This window comes from Pantherophis guttatus, chromosome 2 (genome assembly GCF_059756535.1).
Source record: "Pantherophis guttatus breed Tessera chromosome 2, ASM5975653v1, whole genome shotgun sequence".
NCBI classification, from domain to species: Eukaryota; Metazoa; Chordata; class Lepidosauria; order Squamata; family Colubridae; genus Pantherophis; species Pantherophis guttatus.
Window position 1 is genome coordinate 128,290,512 of NC_142064.1, and position 20,156 is coordinate 128,310,667.

General features: G+C 41.8%; 1 long non-coding RNA gene across 1 annotated transcript in view; it reads right to left on the bottom strand.

The window, feature by feature from the left end:
• Positions 1-640: 640 nt before the first annotated feature.
• LOC148115318 (uncharacterized) overlaps positions 641-20,156 on the bottom strand; it is a 61,643-nt gene continuing 42,127 nt past the window's right edge. The window contains exon 2 of the long non-coding RNA XR_015732388.1: positions 641-899. This is a non-coding gene — a long non-coding RNA (uncharacterized LOC148115318). The remainder of the gene's footprint in view (positions 900-20,156) is intronic.

Here is a 20,156-nt window from a genome sequence, read left to right on the forward strand (position 1 = left end):
CTTCCACTTCAGTATCTGTCCTTCCAAAGGACCATCAGGGTTGAATTCCTTTAGGATTGACCGATTTGATTTCCTTGCCATCCAAGGGACTCTCCAGAGTCTTCTCCAACACCCCAATTCGAAAGCACCTACAACTATTAGAATTACATCCATGTGCTATCGTTCGTTTTGCTGTGGTTTTGAACTGTGTTTGTGGGGCCGAGAAGAAAATCTAATTTTGATTTAATTACATTTTAATTGATCTTCAAGTAAAATTAATTCAATTAAACATAATAGAGCTCATTACTACTCTTGTGGTTAATAGTTTTCTCTTTGGGTTGTTAAAAATTATAACTTGCTGGCAGTTGATAGAAAGCCTCTCAAGGCTATTTTCAAAGCTTTTGGGGGGGGGGGGTGAGAGGGGGGTTTCATGCCCTGGAGCCAAAGATTACACAGCCCTAAAAGAAGCTATAGGGAGGCAAGATTGGACATGTTTTTCTTTCATTTTCTTTTAGGACAAAGGCAGGAAGAGAAACTTCAGCTTGGCCATAAGGGCCTCCAATGCCACAGGAGCAGAAGTGAATGATTTTTCATAGCTGATCTCTTGGGGTGGGGGGGGAGAATTTTTGGTACTTTCTGAAGCAGCTGGCTAGACAGGAGCAATGATACCTCGTGGATTTATTTCTTCTTTTTTTAATTTCACGAGTCTGCCTTTTTTTTTTTTTTTTTTTTTTTTTTTTTTTACAGAATTATGTTTTCTTCCATTTGGCAGCGACAGCTAGGCATTGTTGCTGTCTAGAAGGTCTAAGCAGCTATGAACTCCTGGCCATCAAAGGTTGCCCTGTGTTGTTGCTAACTGGCAGATCTTTGGTGTCAAAGTTTCTTCCTGGTCCAGACTGTTCCGTCAGGTATGACAGGAGCTGTCAAAAGAGGTAGTACGATGTCACTGTTTGGAAATGGAACTTGAAAACCTGAGGTGAATTTTCAGAGGGGGTGGGTGAGGAGGACCCTCCTCATTCCTAATAAAATATTTATTTTCTCCTGGAAGGTTCTGAAAAGAAATTTGAGCAGCTCTTACACCATTTTCCACCTCTTACAACCACAGAGGAAGCTTTCACCATTGTCGAAGTAGCAGAGTATAAAGCTTTCACCATTGTCAAAATAGGAAAGGCAACTTGAATAATTCCCGGCTTGCCTGTCCACAGAACATTCATGGATTTTTATGGGGCCAAAATTTTGCCAACACCCTGTTTTTCACATGGTTTCTCTGAATGATTATCCTTACCAGAAGACAAAGAAGGGATTGCTGCACTGTTAACTTGGGTGCCAGGAGCTCCCAGCCTATAAAGGTAAAGGTAAAGGTTCCCCTCGCACATACAAGCTAGTCGTTCCCGACTCTAGGGGGCAGTGCTCATCTCTGTTTCTAAGCTGATGAGCCAGTGCTGTCTGATGATGATTCCGTGGTCATGTGGCCGGCACAACTAAACGCTGAAAGCATATGGAGCACTGTTACCTTCCTCCCCAAAGTGGTCCTTATTTTTCTGCTTGCATTTTTACGTGCTTTCGAACTGCTAGGTTGGCAGAAGCTGGAGCAAATAATGGGAGCTCACTCTGTTACGCGGTGCTAGGGATTCGAACCGCCGAACTGCTGACCTTTCTGATCGGCAAGCTCAGCGTCTTAGCTGCTGAGCCACTGCATCCCCTTTGAGCCAAATCAGAGTCAACCTTTCTCAAGCTAAAAATTCTTTCAATGCCAAGCCAGGGGCCCCACACCACAACTGGAGAGAAAAGTAGTTAGCGCTACAGAAAAAAAATCTAAAAAACAATAAAACTTTAAACATCTTTTAAAATACCGAATACAGGTAGTCCTTCACTTACAACAGTTCATTTAGTGACCGTTCAAAGTTACAAAGGCACTGAAAAAAGGGACTTATGACCATTTTTCACACTTACGACCTTTGTAGCATCCCCACGGTCATGTGATCAACATTTAGGCACTTGGCAAGTGACTCATATTTATGACCGGTGCGGTATCATAAATATGGCCTTCTGACAAGCAAAGTCAGTGGGGAAGCCAGATTCACTTAACAGCCGTGTCACTAACTTAACAACTGCAGTGATTCACTTAACAACTGTAGCAAGAAAAGCTGCAAAATGGGGCAAAACTCACTTAACAAATGTCTCACTTAACAATATGCATGGGCTCAATTATGGTCGCATGTTGAGAACTGCTTTTAAACTCCAAGAAGAAAAACATTATATGGGTAGTCCTCAACTTATCATGATTCATTTAGTGACCATTTGAAGTTACCAGTTGTTTATCAGAAGGTCATAAATATGACTCAGCTGCCAAGTGTCTGAATTTTGATCACGTGACCCTAAGGGATGCCGCAACGGTCATAAGTGCGAAAAATGGTCATACGTCACTGTTTTCAATGCAGTTGTAAGTTTGAATGGTCACTAAATGAACTGTTGTAAGTCAAGGATTATCTGTACTTTGGTATCTACAGTGCAGCTGAATGTTGGCAACAAAGGGAGGAGGTGACTCCAGTTTTCTCCCCCACTTAGAAACTAGGATTTATTCAGTGATCCTTTCCTCTAAGGCAGGAGTCTGCAACCTTAAACACTCAAAGAGCCATTTGGACCCGTTTCCCACAGAAAAGAAAACACCGGGAACCACAAAACCTCGGTGGGCATGGCCAACTCGACATCACTCACTTTCACCAATCACATGACCCCCTAGCCATGCCTACCCAGCTGGTCATTAGGGCAGAGAACCAGTTGTTAAAGAACAATGGGAACCACAAGACCCTTTTCACATCTCTCTCTCTCTCTCCCTCCCTCCTCCCCCTCTCCCCCCCCTGTATCTCTCTGTCTCTGCCCCAGCCGCTTCTCCATCCCCTGCCGTCGCCCTTACCTTCTCAGGCCAGGTGAGGAGTGACTGGGAGGGGAGGGCGAGGGGTGGGACCAGACAGTGGTGGGATCATCCAACAGGGAACCACAGCAGAGGGCCCCAAGAGCTGCATGCGGCTCCAGAGCCCAGGTTGCAGAGATCTGGCCTAAGGGAAGAGCCCTTCCTTCCTTCCTTTCTCCATCAAAAGTATCTCACACCTTGTTCTCTTGGGAAGATACAAGGAAACATTTTTTGCTTAAGAACCAAAAGCATGCCAGTGTTGATTTTCCTAAGAACCACCCCACCAGAAGTGGGTTTCACATATTCTTAGCTCTGGTTCACCCTTCTGCACATGCGCCCTGCCTCGAAAACATGACTAAATAGGATGGTATTACGCCGGGGCGGGTGGTCACCCACAGTCGCCGCTACGGGTTCGCCCGAACAGTCTGAACCGGCTGAATGTCACCACTGCACCCCGCTCAGAAATGCCATTTCTAAAAGAGAACCAATTGTTGTGACCCAGGCCCAAGTAGTTAGTATTAAGTACAAACAGTTCGAAAACAAACAGACTTTATTAGAACAGCTGAGAATTAACTCATTCTCAGCGTAGTCCAAACTAAATTAAAGCAAATTCTTCAAAACACCATTCCTCAGTTTATCACCAACCTTGGGATAATTAGCCAAACTGCCAAAGGCTTTTCTTGGCAAAAGTTCAGAAGCAGAAGACGCCGACAAGAAATGAATACAGTGAAACAAGAAGCAAATCTCTCAACGTTGTTTTCCGGCAAAGAGGCCAAGAGCCGTTGCTGGTCTTTTAAGCCTTATGGGAGGGGCCAATCATCTCTTGGCCCTACTCCTGAGTAGTCCTCTCTGCTTTATCTGCTCCTACCTTCTGGTAGCTCTTCTTATAAGTGCACTAGAAACAGGCTCCTCCTGTTCCTCTGCCTCTCTACTGTCAGCCTCTGGAGGCTCCAAAGTCCGCACATCACTCCCCGATGGCCCTGGCCCCATCTCTGCCTCCAATGCAGAGCCGTCCTCCGGGCCTACTCCTGACTCCAGGACTGGCCCATGTTCTTCCTCAGCCTCATCGCTGTCCGACTCCACTGCCAGCTCCGCAGGCTGCTGGCAGACCACAACACCGATATAATAAGCCCTCCACTCTCCACAGGGGCATTTCATCTCCTAGGAGAGGACAGCTTTTGGATAAATATCATGAATATGCAAATTACATATATGCTGATTTATCTGGAAAACAGCTCCTGAGCTTCTGTTTCATTCCCCTTCCTTGCAGTGATGTTCTTGTTTCTTTCCTTTTCTAGATAACCTGTTCAGAAAGCTTGACCTTTTGTTTCCAAGGAAAGTCTTTGCTGGAAATCAAATGTGGCATTGGGATTCATGTGGTTTGCATGTGTGTGTTTGTGTGCTTTGAAAAAAATCTCACGATACAGAAACAAAAACTCTGTAAGGGGGGTTACTGGTTTCAAATTTCTACAGAAATACACCTAGAAGCCAGGATTTCTTCCTTTGGGAAGGCCTTACTTTCCAATGATGTATTTATTTGATGCATGTTCTTATTTGATGCTACCACATGGTGTATGTATTTATTGTATACAACCACATGGCGTGCAAAGAGAAAAGAAAAAAGTGTGCCTCTCAAAATCGTTTAGGCCAGAGGTAGGGAACCATGGCCCCTTTATGACTTGTGGACTTCATCTCCCAGAATCTCATCCCAACGTTTGTTTTTGTGTTCTGATTGGGGGAAAAAAAATTGACTTCCAGCCATTCACATCACTGATCCCGGCATCAGGATTTTCTTTGACAGGCACCCGATATGCTTGATTTTTAAAAAACAGCAACTATTTTTAAGCATGAAATTCCACTCCGAATCTCATCCCAGCCTCCATTTTTGTGTTCGGGTTGAAAAAAAATGTGGGCCCTCCACAGCTGTGTCCCTAATCCCGGCATCAGGAATTTTCTGCCCGGGTACCAGCTATAGTTAATATGGTCGGTAACCAGCATCCTTTTTAAGCATGAAATTCCACCCGAATCTCATCTCGGTGTCCGTTGTTGTGTTCGGGTTGAAAAAAAATTTGGCCTCCCAGCCACCCACATCCCTGACCATCAAGGGATCATGAAGGAATTTTCTTCCCCAGCACCCAATATGGTCAATTTTTAAAAACAGCAACCAGCAGCATTTTTAAGCATGAAATTCCACCCTGAATGTCATCCTTGTGTCCATTTCTGCATTCGGGTTGGAAAAAAGGTTAGTCTCTTCGCCATCTGGGTTGCTGACCCTGGATCAAATGTTGCAAAAAAAAAAAAAAAAGTCATAAAATCAGCCATGTGACCCAATTTATACCTGTCTCAATTTACGAGTATAATCTCAGGCTCAATTAAGGTCATAACTTGAGGACTACCTGTGTTTGCTGCCTACCCACATTCCCATTTCATGCGCCACCTGTTTCAGTGTGAAAGCTGAGATCCTCAGCCTAATGACAATGGAATCTTGGTTTTAATCTGCAACATCAAGATGCCAATCAACTAATCACACCTATTAATCCTTTACAACTGCCTGGAATTCATATTCTGTGAATATGTATAAAACCATGGATGGGTACACGAAACACCTATCAGAATTGCATGTACAAATATGGAAACCTGATTTCTCTCTCACATCACCTTGCCATTCTTCCCCCTCTATCTTTGCACCTTATGCAAAGTGCAGGTGCTAATCGCGCCCCTTAATGATGTATAGATCAGCCTGCAGTGTGGTATTTTCAATTACTTGCAATGTCTCCTGACCTTTTGCAAAGATGTCAAGAGAAATAGGGGTGATTAATCAAATAGGTTTGGACTTACAGGTTTGGCAATATGGAGGAATGGTGTACTCTTTAAAACATGCATGCATATATGCACTTATGCACGCAAGCGCACACATAAAGCTTGCCAGGAAAAAGGATGAGAGTGACACAGTAATTGAGGGATTTTTCATGCAATCTAGCTCAGTTAAATTGACCATTGTAACATGTTAGGAGGCAAGGATGTAAAAACACCCATGGGATGAATAGCATAACTTAATCTTAGCACTGCAAGTATGAATTGCACATCTTGTCATCTCTGATACAAAATCCATGTGGTTTTCCAAAAGTTTGCAACCAGGGGTGGGATTCAGCTGGTTTGGACCGGTTCAGGAGATCCGGATGCTAATTTTACATCTGGTTTACCGAATCGGTAGTTGCAAGTTGTGAGGTGAGTGCAGGGCCCACGTGGAGGCTCTAGGAGGGCGAAAAACAGGCCTACCAGAAGTTCTGGAAGTCCGGAAACGGGCCCGTTTCTGGCCTCTGGAGGGCCTCTGGAGCCCAGGGTAGGCCGTTTTTGCCCTCCCGGAGGCTTGGAAAAAGCCTCTGGAGTCTGGGGAGGGCGCAAACGCCCCCCCCCCACCGTGTTGCAGGAAGCCGAGTAGGCCACGCCCCCTTGGCCATCTCCACCCAGCAACTGGGCAGAGAACTGGTTGCTAAAAATTTTCAGTCCCACCCCTGTTTGCAACATTGGACATTAATTCATGAGTGGAGTTTTCCTACCCATCCTAATTTTGGAGGTGATGGATGTATTTTCCAACACTGATCTAGAAGAACTCTGCTTCTTGTGGATATGTGGAGACAAGGAACTTCAGTTAAGTGTTTCTTGGAGATCTGAATATAGTGATCAAAGCAACCAATTTTCATAAAGTGGATGAGGGTTGCTTTACCACTCTGGATTTCTGAATCTTTGCTAAGGGTTGCCCAACCACTTTTTAAATTTTCCTTTTCAGCCAGATTGATCACCAGCTGAATAAATGAATATAAAGAGGGAATTTTTTTTTAAAAAAAAGCAGAACAAAAAAAGATGAATGTTCAGATGCTGGGTTAGTTAAGTCATGTTCCATTGTCTTTACACTGATTAATTCGGAAAGCAAAAGAGAGCGGAGGAAGAAAAGAGTGGGAGGCTCAGGCTACCCTCTCTGGGCTCCAAAAGCCAAATGACCAATAGATGGCAGGACAGAGTTTGAATTTTCTGTCTCTCTTCGCTGCCATAAACCTAAGGTGACCAGATTTTAACATTGGTAAAGAGGGACATTGTGGGCGTGGCTTATTTTGTGGGCGTGGCTAGCTGGTCATGTGACTGGGTGGGCGTGGCTAGCTGGTCATGTGACCGGGTGGCCATGGCTATGTCTATAGGGTAAGGTGAACAGATTTTAACATTGGTAAGAAGGACACCATTGTGGACGTGGCTTATTGTGTGGGCGTGGCTTGGAGGCCATGTGACTGGGTGGGCGTGGCTAGCTGGTCATGTGACCGGGTGGCCATGGCTATGTGTATAGGGACTACTCAGAGGGCTGAAAAGTCATTTCTGACAGGTCCTCACACTTTTGACTGGTCCTCACACTTATGACCATCCTCACATTTATGCCCGTGCAGCATTCTTAACAACCATGTCACTCATTTCACAACTGCTTCTCTTCAACAAGGTGACAAGATAGGGCAAAAATGTAAAATGTGAGGACAGTCGTAAGTTCGAGGACTGGTCAAAAGTGTGAGGACCAGTCAAAAATAACTTTTTCAGCCCTCTGAGTAGTCCATATGCACAAAAGGACTAACCAGAGGGCTGAAAAAAGTCATTTCTGACAGGTCCTCGCACTTTTGACTGGTCCTCACACTTATGACCATCCTCACATTTATGCCCGTGCAGCATTCTTAACAACCATGTCACTCATTTCACAATTGCTTCTCTTCAACATGGTGACAAGATAGGGCAAAAATGTAAAATGTGAGGACAGTCATAAGTTCGAGGACTGGTCAAAAGTGTGAGGACCAGTCAAAAATAACTTTTTCAGCCCTCTGAGTAGTCCATATGCATTAAAGGATTACAGCAATAGAGAGGGATGAAGGAATGGAAATTAGAGTAGGAGTGAGGGTAAGAGAGGGAGGAAAAGAGGAGAAGGAGAAAGAAAGAGGAAGTAGGGAGGAGAAAAAGAGGGTGGGGGGAAGAGAAAGTAAGAAGGAAAGAAAAGAGAGAGGTGGTAGGTTTGAGGAGAAAGATTGCTGTACAATAAAAAAGATGAAAGGGAAGAAAGCCAACCCCAAGCAAATATAAAGATATTAAGATAAAGAATGAATTGTTAAACTTTAAAGAATAAAAGAGAACAAATATGAATAAATAGCAATAATTAGAAACACACATACAAACATACAATGTATTTTCTTTGAACAGAATATTTGGCTGGTTCACAAATTTAAACAGCGTTTAGTCATTTCAATTAAATTTACAATTTCTATATTTCCTTTTTGCCATATTTATTCCTCATCTATTTTTTTAAAAAAACAATATTACCCTTCATCCTCATCTCTAATCTTAATCAAATTCAATTTTTCCCTTCTATTCTATATTATACCCCTTCCCATTGTCATCTATTTTTATATCCATCCTCACATTGTTTAATTATGTAATTATGTAATACAGTTGTTTAATACAAATTCAACATTTTAATATAAATCAATTAGTTATAAAACTATCTTTTTTGTATATTAATCAATATGAACATGAATATTCCAATTATTTCCATGCAATCCAATTTCTTACAAATCAATTAATTATATTTACCAATAATAATAAACCAAATAATTTCTCCCATATATTCCTCCGAACCACAACTTAACCATTTCTGCTTTCAACACAATATACAATTAATAGTATCTCAATTATTACAATTCCCTACTTAAATACAGCCTTTTTTCCTTTGTGTTTTAAAATCTTGAACTCTCCTCCTAAATTTCCCATTGTTTGCAGTTTTTCACCTACCTTTTTTGGGGAGGAAAAATAAAAATAAAAATAAATCTCTCTCTGCCTCATTTTGTCATACTGCACCAAAGACCCTGGTTTCGGTTTCGGTTCTGAAGCTTAGCTAGGGGGAAAAAAAACTGGTTTACACTGATTGCCTGTAGGGCGGCCCTTTGAAGCCCCGGGCAAGAGTTTAAACAGTTTTTTTTTTCTTCTAGCCATCAGCTGGGGCTCAAGAAAAATCGGGACTTTTTTGAAACGCCGCGGGACGCGGGACAAATTGCCCAAAAGCGGGACTGTCCCGCCAAAAGCGGGACGTCTGGTCACCTTACATAAACCCTCTCTCCAAATTTCTGCAACTTATCTGGTGACAGTCCTGGGAGAAGGCATTACATAAAGGTATCTTTAAAAACAGGAACGAAACAAGAGCAGGGAGCTTTTCACCCTTGTGGAAATCAAGGCAGGACCAGAAAAACCAGAAAGTGGGCAACGGTTAAAATGATTGTGTGGAATACACAAAGCCCCAGGACACGGCTTCCTGAGGCTTGCGTGATAACCACCACCCCATCAGGGATGCTCTGAAGCTTTAGTGCTTAATTTCCTATTAACTGCTGATAAATCCAATTAGGCCCTGCCAATAATTAGCGACATCTGCTCTGTTCTTTTGCAGGGAAAGGCAAATAGCCTGCAGGCTGTGATGGAGGAGCAGGCAAAGCTCAGGCAGCCCCTGTGGCTCGTTCAGCTTTCCCAGCCTGCCTCGGCCTTGCTATTTGCATCCCTCAGAAGCAGCCTGACATGACTTGTTATTTTCCAGATGACTCTAATTAAGTTGTTCTATTCAGTTTGTTAAATTAAAGAAGGGGGGGAGGCCCTGCTTCTCTCCCAGCCTCCCCCCACCCAGGGCCCACTCCAGATGCACCTTCCCTTCTTCCCCATGCTTCCCACTCTGGAGCACTACAAGGAAATAAATAGAGAGGGCTGGTAAAAATTAACTGTAGAGGAGATGGGAAATGAGGTGGAAAATTGTAACGTTTTGCCATTTAAAGGCTGTCTGGCTTATCTCAAAGGGAAATGGAGGTGTGGGAGGAGGGGAGGGAGAAGAAGAAGAGTTAACGTAGCCTGTAGGTAAACTAACAATCCACCCAGAATTTATTGAGGGCGGCGAAAATGCCATTGAGTAATTCGGGTCCAAATGTTGTAAGGTTTGGGCTGCGGGAGGGAGAAGGAGAGAGAAGTAATGTGCCATGTCCTAAACACTTGGCAACTGTGCTGCTCAAAACTAACAGAACAACGGCCTTATTGCTGGGGCACAACGCAAGAGACAAAATGGTTCCTTTGTGTTTGGAGTTGCTAGTATTTCGCACTAGAGGTAGGCCTCCTTGAACAACCACTCGTTCAGCAGTTGTTCAAAGGTATTGTAGAAAGTTAGCACCCACCCTTCTCCTAGAATAATGAAATAATCCAGGAAATATTAAAAAGGCAGAATATTATACCTCCTTAGATGAGAAAAGGAGAAACATGCTCTTGGAAAGCAGCCCCCACCTTTGTTATTAGCCCCAGAAAGATTGGTGCCAACCTATCTACAAGACAAAAGACTGGGCCAGTCTATCTGCAAAACAAAAGACCTTCACCCTCAGGACATGAAAGGATTAGCCCTCACTCAAGATCCAAACCAGGACAAAGCCCTTAAGCCATAATAGGAATTGCCCAACACCCTTTCAGAACACAACCCTCTTCATTGCATCATTATCCAGCAAGATTCAACCAACCCCAGGACTCAAGACAACCTACTAAGTTACCCCTGCATAGCCCCATGGGACTCTGACAACCAATCAGAATATCTGCCCTTACACAGAAACAGGAAGCTCCAAGGCAGGGCCCAAGAGAGGGTATAAATCTCTCTCTCACACCGATGTGCTCATTTGCCCAGGACCCAAAAACACCATGTGGTCCTGTCCACCATTAAACCATCTTTCCAAACAGCCTCCATGTTTCCAGTGTCTTTCTCCCCACTTGGAACTGAACCCAGATGGATATTTCTTCCAACAGTATGCTGGGTCCTCATAGCTGAATCCGTCGCAGTGTCCCCATGGTCACAAGATCATAACTCAGGTATTTAGCAACTGGCTTGCAATGATGACATTGCAGCATCCTGTGGACACATGATCGCTATTCGGGAGCTTCACTGCTGGCTTCCCAATAAGCAAAGTCAATGGGGAAGCTGGAAGGAGGTCACAAGTGGCAATCATGTGGCTACCGAATGCCGCAATCACGTGGGATTCGCCTAACAAAGGCACTGCTGGTACTACCATTGTTAAATCAGTGCAGTCATGTGTCATAGTGCTTTATTACAGCATCGCTTAGCAGCAAAGTTGCCTGTCCCAATTACCATTGTGAGGATGACCTGTATCAGGTTCAGCAGGAAAACATGAAAAACCATACACTTACAAGTAATTATAACTAACAAGCTCTAGATCGGGTCTGGTGTAATTGCACACACTGTACATATCCAATTGGGAAACCAAATAAATTAAAGAGAAAAGGGAATATTCTTATTTTACACCAGCCAACCCTGTTCACTATATTCACTGTCCATATAGGTGGCCTCATTGACTCTCTAAAAGAATGCAAATGACCAGCTGTCTGCAAGGAATATAGATCCTTCCATTCCCCACCATCCAGTCAGAGGTGAAGAAGCTTTTTGGATGAGAAGCGAAACGTTTTCAAAGAAAAACCAGAAAGTCCAGTTGCCTCTTGAAAAAGCACCTTTGGGCCAACCATGACCTGGATGGCTGAGAATCTCCGTAGAAGTCCATCCTTTTGTGTCAGTGCAAATCATTCTTGCTTTCACCATATCCATACACCTTTTTTTTTTTTTGTCTTTAAATTTGTCATCTGTTTCTTCTTGAAAATTTGGTCAATTCCATCCAAACAAGACCTTTTCGGTCTTCCCCATCCTCTCATTCATTTTTTTTATCCTGTAACCTGTAACCTGTATCCTGAGGTATAATCCTTATACCTCATTTGTTCTCCCTATATCAGGGGTTCCTAAACATTTTGCCACCAGATCTCTCTTTTGTGTGATATCAATGTACACACTTTTCCTAATAGTTCAAACACCAAAATGAACAATGAAAACAAACTAACAATGAAAGCCTTCTCTACATGATCAACCTGCTTCAAGTACAACTTCTACACTCTCTTTTGTATTTAATCCACATTCATTCATCATTCATTAATTGTTGTCCCTATTTATTGTTTTGCTTTACAACACATATTTAACTATCCCATTTGCTACACATTCAACATACCCTAATGTTTCTCCTGGTCTACTCAGTTCTCATTTCCATGTAAGACTTAGAATAACTTTATTGTCACTTCGAATGCGCACTAATCAGCATATGTTAAAATGAAATTTCATTGCCTACAGCTCTCAAAGGGTCGCCACCTCCAATATACACTACAGAAACATGACAAAATAAAGAAAGAAATACAAATTTATGCATACATTATATACACATATACAATATATTATATATGTTATATGACACATATATTATATGACAAAGAGAAACAACACAGTCTAGTTCGGATGTATACATGTATATGGCAAAAAAAACAATTCTTGTGAGTTTACCAGACGGATGGCATAGGTGATCAGAAGCAGGCTCTTATATACAGGTAGTCCTCGCTCAACAACGGGTTGCTTAGCAACCATCTGAAATTATGACAGATCTCCCCAGAGCTACTGATGATCCGTTTTTGAAGTTCAGACAGTTGCACACAATCCCAGGATTGCATTTTGGTTGCTTGGCAACTGGCTCATGTTTACAGCCGTTTGCAGCATCCTGCAGTCATGTGACTGAGAGTTTTGGCATTTTTTTTTGCCAGTTTTCAGCATTTACTTCTCATTGGGGAAAAAAACAGCCAATGGGAAGAACAGGTTCACTTGACGACTGTGTCATCGCTTAACAACCACTGCAAAATTTGTAAAGTTGGATGCAATCACATGGTAACCCGTTTAACAACCACCACGATTTACTACTCTAATTCTGGGCTCCAGAGATCATACACAGCCTACTACTTTGCTGCCAACTTTTATGTTTCAGCTTTTCTCCATCCATCTCCAGTTTATCATGGCACATTTTCAGCTGCTAGTTTTTCCACCACTGACATTAATTTTCAGAACCATACAATGTAATATACATTAGCGTACTGTACATGTATGTATGGTATGGTAAATATATGGTAAAATTATATTACCATACAGTGTAATGTTCACTGCAAGTCACAATGTAGCATTACCTCCATGCGAAACAAATGTACATCGCTCTTCATGTGTCCAATCACACTTTTATCATCACTACCACAAGCATTCCTAATGCATTTATTCATAAACAATCATGGCAATTTAGAACATCTTTGCTCTATGCAGAAGCACTTGCTGAGTATCACACTTATTCTCACTTTACCTCCATTATATACTGCTTTTATTGTGTTCAACAACAGCTTCATGTTCACGCAAAATATTTCACAATTCAAGCCTATTCATTTCTTAGTCTAAACTATCTATGTATTATAAACATTATTTCTCCCATTCATGTATTTCTTAATGACCTGCTGAAGAACAAAAATCTGATCTGCATTTTCCCTGCCTTGTATGAAACTGTACTGCACTTCCCATGCCTATTGTCGTGTTTTATACTTGGTCCCAGGGACACATGGCTTTTGCATTCACCCTTTCATTTTGCACAGGGGAATAATGATGACACTCTTCCAATTGTGAGGCAAGGATGAGTGCAGTCTTCACACATGCTTTAAACAAAGCACACAGCCACTCCTACCTACCTACCTATCTTCTATTAATCACCTATCTATCATGTATCATCTATCTATCTATCTATCTATCTATCTATCTATCTATCTATCTATCTATCTATCTATCGTCTATTAATCACCTATCTATCATGTATCATCTATCTATCTATCTAACTATCTATCTATCTATCTATCTATCGTCTATCTATCAATTATCTATCATGTATCATCTATCTATCTATCATCTATCCATCTATCTATTATTTATTAAGAAAATGTATATGGCTGCTGCACTCACTCATGGTGACTCTGGGAGGCTTGCAGAAATAAAACCCCAAACTATATCTTTAAATAATCATTTCTCCAGTCATACCATCAATATCTGCAGCCTTACAATTTTTTTGACATTCTCATAGGACATATGATTTTTTTGACATTAATTTTCTTAGAACGAACATTAAAGCATTCCTAATTCAGCCCTCTTCACCTATTTCTATTTTTTTTAAAAAAACAGCAATCTATTTTTTGCCCTTTTTAATCTTAATAGTTTCTTACTTTCTTTGATTATATTCTTTGCATTTTGTTTCTCTCTGTGCTTATTACACGATAATTATATTTTTTTGCAGAAATTATATCCTTATATGTTTTTTGGCTTATTCACAGCCTCTTTCACTTATTATTCCAGTAAGCATCCTTTTTCATATATTCCATTAGCATGACTCCAAATATTGCTAAAGCATTCTGCCTGAAGAATCCTTTTATACAATTCACAACAGCTTCCATAACTTATTTTCTTACATCCACTTAAAACTTACAGCCATTCATTCTGTTGGGAGATTCATCTGTATCAGGGGTGAAATCTAGCAGGTTCTGACAGGTTCTGGAGAACCGGTAGCGGAAATTTTGAGTAGTTCAGAGAACCGGCATGTATGTGACATGTACTTTCCCTTCCTGCAGCCATTCTACTTCCATTCTAATTTCTTCCCTTTTCTTCCATGTCCATTTTTTCCAAGATACATTTCTGGTGTTATTAAAAAAAAGGATCTGTCTCATACTGAAAATCTCTCATCACTCTTGTATAACTGTGTGCTAATGCTCCCACCCTGCCATCCTGTATTACAATGAAACAGTCTTTTAGATCTACATTCATACCTTTGCCATGCATGTGTGTGTGTGTGTGTGTATGTATACACACAAACACACTTTGCTTAAACCATATTGTTAAAACAAAGAGCTTTTACTAAGCAGCTATATACCAGTCACTACTATCATACATTCTTGATCCAATCATTTTTTTTATATTCTGTTGCTTCGTTCCCACCATCTAAAAGAATAACTTTTGCCTGAGATTACATTTATCCAAAATGTTGCACAATTTTTCTTCAAATTCATCTTTGCTTCTTCTAGCACCACAATTCACTGGAGTGTAAGATGCAACTATCGTTTCAATTTATGAATTCAAATTTTTGTATGCACTCACAAGAACTAAGTTAACACAAATCCAACCTTCTAATATATATAGCCCTTTCATTCATCATAAAACTTACAGCCTTATTTCCCTGCGTAAATTCATCAATTCCATAAGATCACACCTTGTTCATTCAGATCTATCACCACCTTTCCTCTCTTAGTTTCCAAAACACAAAAAGAACTATTTTTCTTACTATTTCACTTCATTCATTTTCTTTATATTTGCTCCACTTACATTCTAAATTACAATGTTCCATAAACCGTGGTCATCATCAGATGGGGCCATGGATGTTGAATTCCATCACTTGCCATAGCTTTGGTCAATCAAAAATTTTACACATATTTTTTTCTTTTACTACAGAAGGCATAGAATAGGCTGTTAACTTTAGTTTATAACAAGCTCCACTATAGCTTAGCTTTATCCCAAGATTGCTTATGCTACTCTTTGCAAGATGGTATCTCTAAACCAGAGATTCTCTTGCTAACCAACATAGTTGGTATCCCATCAAATAGAACAGTGGTCACCAACCTTTTCATCGCCGCGGACCGCTCTCTTCCCAGGATCCTTTGCGCTGCAGCGGCCGGCGGCCCGGTGCCGGCCCAGGAGCCTTTGCGGAGCCTTTGCGCACGGCCCAGGAGCCTTTGCGCTGCAGCGGCCGGCGGCCCGGTGCCAGGTACTCCACGGCCCGGCACCGGTCCGCGGACCGGGGGTTGGGGACCACTGAAATAGAAGATATGTGCAGTTTATTGAGACACACTGATAATGCTTTTGCTCTGATTCAGTGTATTGGCTCTGTCAGGAAGCATATTGGAAAGCCCCTCTTTTTAAATGATGGCAATTCTACTTCATCAATGGGACCAGAATTAATGAGGGTGGAAGGTAAGGAGAGTAGAGCTACTGGGATATTGGGTAAATCTAGTAATCTGAGGTACATACAGTATGCACAGGACTGATACCTATTCAGAGTTGCAGCTTTTATTCATTTGTTTGTTTGTTCATATTTTATAACCACTCAACCAAGTGACTCTGGGTGGCTTAGAATTCTAAAAATACATAAGGCATCTTTCCCAAATACTCTTCAAATCTATAGGGATGACAATTCTCAGAATTTCCAGACAATTGTAAATGTCAATCCTTTCTGCAGTATTTATTACCTAAGACAAGGGTAAAAGACTTCAGAACTTTAAACCTTTTTTTTTTTAAATACAGGGGCAAAAGCAAGACTATGATAATATTGTCAGAGAGCAAGCCACACATTCACTAGAATTGATGATGTTACTTTGTTGGATAAGGAAACGTTGGCCAGCAAATAACCAAGCTCAGAGAGTACCAAGGACTCCACAGTTCCAACATTCTCAGATTTATTGTATAGCACTACAAAGTTGGTTAAACTTTATGAAGCTTTACAATTCTTTATGGACGTTGCACGCATCAGTTGTTGTAAGTAACTGAAACAATTACCTCTTCAGAATTTAAATGGTTCTATTTACTGGACTGAACAATTATATTGCTTACTAGCCAAACGTCACTTGAAAGAGTTTTTTCTCTTAAATGGCAGGTTCTCATCATTTCAGACTTCATTAGCTCAGCTTGGGCATGTCTTTCTACTGGATTTTTTTAAAAAATGTTTTATTTCTTTAATAGTTATATTATTTTTTATCAGTGGTGATGTCATTATCTTTTTTCCTACTTATTCCTTTCAAAAATATTCTTTGCACAGTCTAGAAAGACAGAACCTCCATGGCAGTGGTATTCCCAGGAAGTAGCATCATACTGATTTGGAAGGACAGGAATCCAAAGCATCAGGAATTTCCAGATTTACTTTTGGAAACTGTTCTACTTTAGGTTTTTTTCTTCCCAGTGATGGATAACTTTATAGAATACCACCAATAAATAGCCATAGCTGCTCTATATTTTGAAGTTCCCCAGAAATACAGGTTTGAGTCCTGAAGAGTCCAGCACCGGTCCGTGGCAGGCCAGAAACTGGGCCACACAAACAAGCAAATGTTAAATTTATATTTACTTCTGTGTAGAAAGTCTCATTGTCTGGAAGGTGGGGGTGGGATTTTGTTTTCCTTTATTGTACAAAAGCAGATCAGCTCTGAAACACTTTGATGAAGAAGCATCAAAGGTCCTAAGAATTTTGGACTCAGTTTTCTAGAAGGCAACTGTAACTTTAAGTATTTAGTCAACAGATGAACCTTACCTCCTACTTAGAAATGAGGTTGCTGCAAACGTTTGTCAGCTTGCTTCTTGTGAATTTCCACGGCTGCGCTTAAAGCCTTCTTAGTGTTTTCCCATGACTCCTTTAAGGATTCCATCCATTCATTTACTGACATGGACGGAGGGGGGTCCCTTGGCAACTCGGGCATGGGGACGAATTCCATTCCAGTACTAATCTGGAAAAGGGTTAACCCAGAGGTGGGTTTCAGCAGGTTCTGACCACTTCTGGAGAACCGGTAGCAGAAATTTTGAGTAGTTCGGAGAACCGGTAGTAAAAATTCTGACTGGCCCCGCCCCCATCTATTCTCTGCCTCCCAAGTCCCAGCTGATCGGGAGGAAATGGGGATTTTGCAGTAGCCTTCCCCTGGAATGGGGTGGGAATGGAGATTTTGCAGTATCCTTCCCCAGCCACGCCCACCAAGCCATACCCACCAAGCCACACCCACAGAACTGGCAGTAAAAATTTTTGAAACCCATCACTGGGTTAACCACATGCTGTGGTTTGCATTATTATAAGCAATCTCAGCAAAAGATAATAAATCAGCCCAGTTGGACTGCTGGTAATTTACATAACATCTTAAATATTGACCAATCATTACGTTCGAATGTTGTACCGATTCATTAGTGCTTGGATGGAAAGCTGAGCTCAACCCTTGAGATGACCTCCAGAACTTTGCGGTGAACTGAACCCCTCTATCTGAAATTATCCTGCAAGGTACTCCATGTAATCTATAGATATGTTTAACAAACATCTTGGATAATTTCCTGGTTGATGGCACTCCTGAACATGAGACAAAATGAGCTTGTTTGGAGAATAAATCCACTACGGTCCAGATGACCATATTTCCCCCACTCCAGGGGTGAAATCCTACCGGTTCGGATCGGTTCGGGTGAACAGCTAGGGATTAGGGGCATCAGTTTGCCAAACCGGTAGTAATTACCCTTCCTTGGCCCCACCCATGCCCAGCCCATCACTGCTCACCTCTTCTGGCCGCTCGATATTCCACAGAATTCAATGTTAAATGCAGCAGAGAGAATGCTAACTTTTCTCCCCCCATTCAGAACGGAGCTGCTGCAGCCTGTCCCTTTTAAGGTAGTCCCCAGGAGGAAAGGGGGGGGGGTTTATACCGCTGGAATGGAGTCATTTTTGTGAAAGGCAGAAAAATGGGGAAGGGGATTTTCCTGCCTGTCATCCATTCCTCAATCTCAGCACAGACTGAGGGAAGGATTGTAGGCAGGAATATTCCCCTCCCCATTTTCCTGCCATTCGTGACAAGGAGTGGCTGGGAGGGGAGGGGCCAGTGAGGAGCCCCTTGGTGTGAGTGATGTTGAGTTGGCCATGCCCACCTAGTCACATGACCTCCCCCCAACAAGCCACACCCACAGAACCTGTAGGGGATTTTTTTTTAATTTCACCCCTGCCCCACTCTCCGGTAGATCTACTATAAAATCCATTCCTATTTCCTTCCAGGGTTGAGAAGGGTCGGCCACAGGTTGCAGAAGTCCTGGGGGCTTCCCTGATCTGGTCTTCATGGTAGCATTTGAGAGAGCACTTCATTCACACCACATACTAAAATAAATCTGACCTGGCTGGTTTCTGGTTCAGAAGGTTGTATGGACTGAACCAGGGTGGTTAATTTATGGTTCAGTGTGTGGTCAAGCCCAAGCAATTGGTGAAGTAAGCAAGCTGTGGTTGTTAGCAGGTAAGCATGTTGTATGAACCCAATCTAGATTGGAATTAAAGAGGCCAGTGGTGTAAGGTGGAATCTGTGGTGGAATCTCCTGCTAGAATAGAGGAAGGAATAAATAGGCTAGACCTTGGAGTCCCTCCATGGGACATAATAGAGGCCAGACTCTTGAAGTCTTTATCTTATAAACAGAAGAATAAAAGCAAAGAAACAACTATGACTTACTCATGGAGATGTTCTAGTTCCTTGCAGACAGAAAAAAAATGTTAACAAAGTCTATGGAGATTCTCAGTCATCCAGGTCATGGTTGTCCCAAAGGTGCTTTTTTCAAGAGGAAACTGGACTTTCTGGTTTTTCTTTAAAGACGTTTTTGCTTCTCATCTTTAAAGACATGGCACGTCTTTAAAGAAAAACCACAAAGTCCAGTTGTCTCTTGAAAAAAGCACCTTTGGGACAAACTCTTAACAAGCTAATATCTTGCTTCAATCCGCATGATCAGATCTAGGATGATTTTAATAGGAATATTATATTGACTCACAGCAGTGCTGTGTTCTTTTATTAAATAACCAACAAATTTCAATTGCACCCCTTTGAGATAATCAGGGCCATTTTTAAAAGGCTGGCCAGTCTGAGCAGCTACAACTGTTGGTTGTGTGAATGAGTTGGAAGAAATCATTTTGTGTTTAGCAGAAGTTTGAGATAATAATTGGGCTTACATAATCATCTCGATAGGAGTCAGCACAGCTGGTAGCTATGTAGATCAGTCACTGGGGATAACATTGCAGCTGAACTGTACTTTTATTTTTGGTCTGTCAAGCTGACTTTCTCTGTCTGCACTAGAAGCTCAATTCATGGTGTTCTTTGTTTGCAAAATGTGTCCCCCTACCTATGCAATTGCTGGAGTCTGATTGCATGACCATTTATCATAGACATAATGGACAGAACAAGATACTTGCCAAGCAGAGAGTTCCGTAGCTTGCCTAGGACAACTAGCTTAAAGTCCAACCAAATAGCAGAGTTTTCAAACTGGGTTCCATGAGGGATTAAGGTGGGAGGGGGACTTTAATGTACTCAGCCATCCACTTGCCATTAAGCTATTCCCCAACACTGGTTATATACTTCGCCAGTGTGTGCAAGAAAGCAATTGATAGCCTCTTGACGTCCCCAATACACACCACCTGCTCCTTGCTTGCCCCAAACTCTGACAAATATTTCTATCCTGAGAGATCTCAGGAGTCCCTCCCTTTACTTTCCAACCCACAGAAAA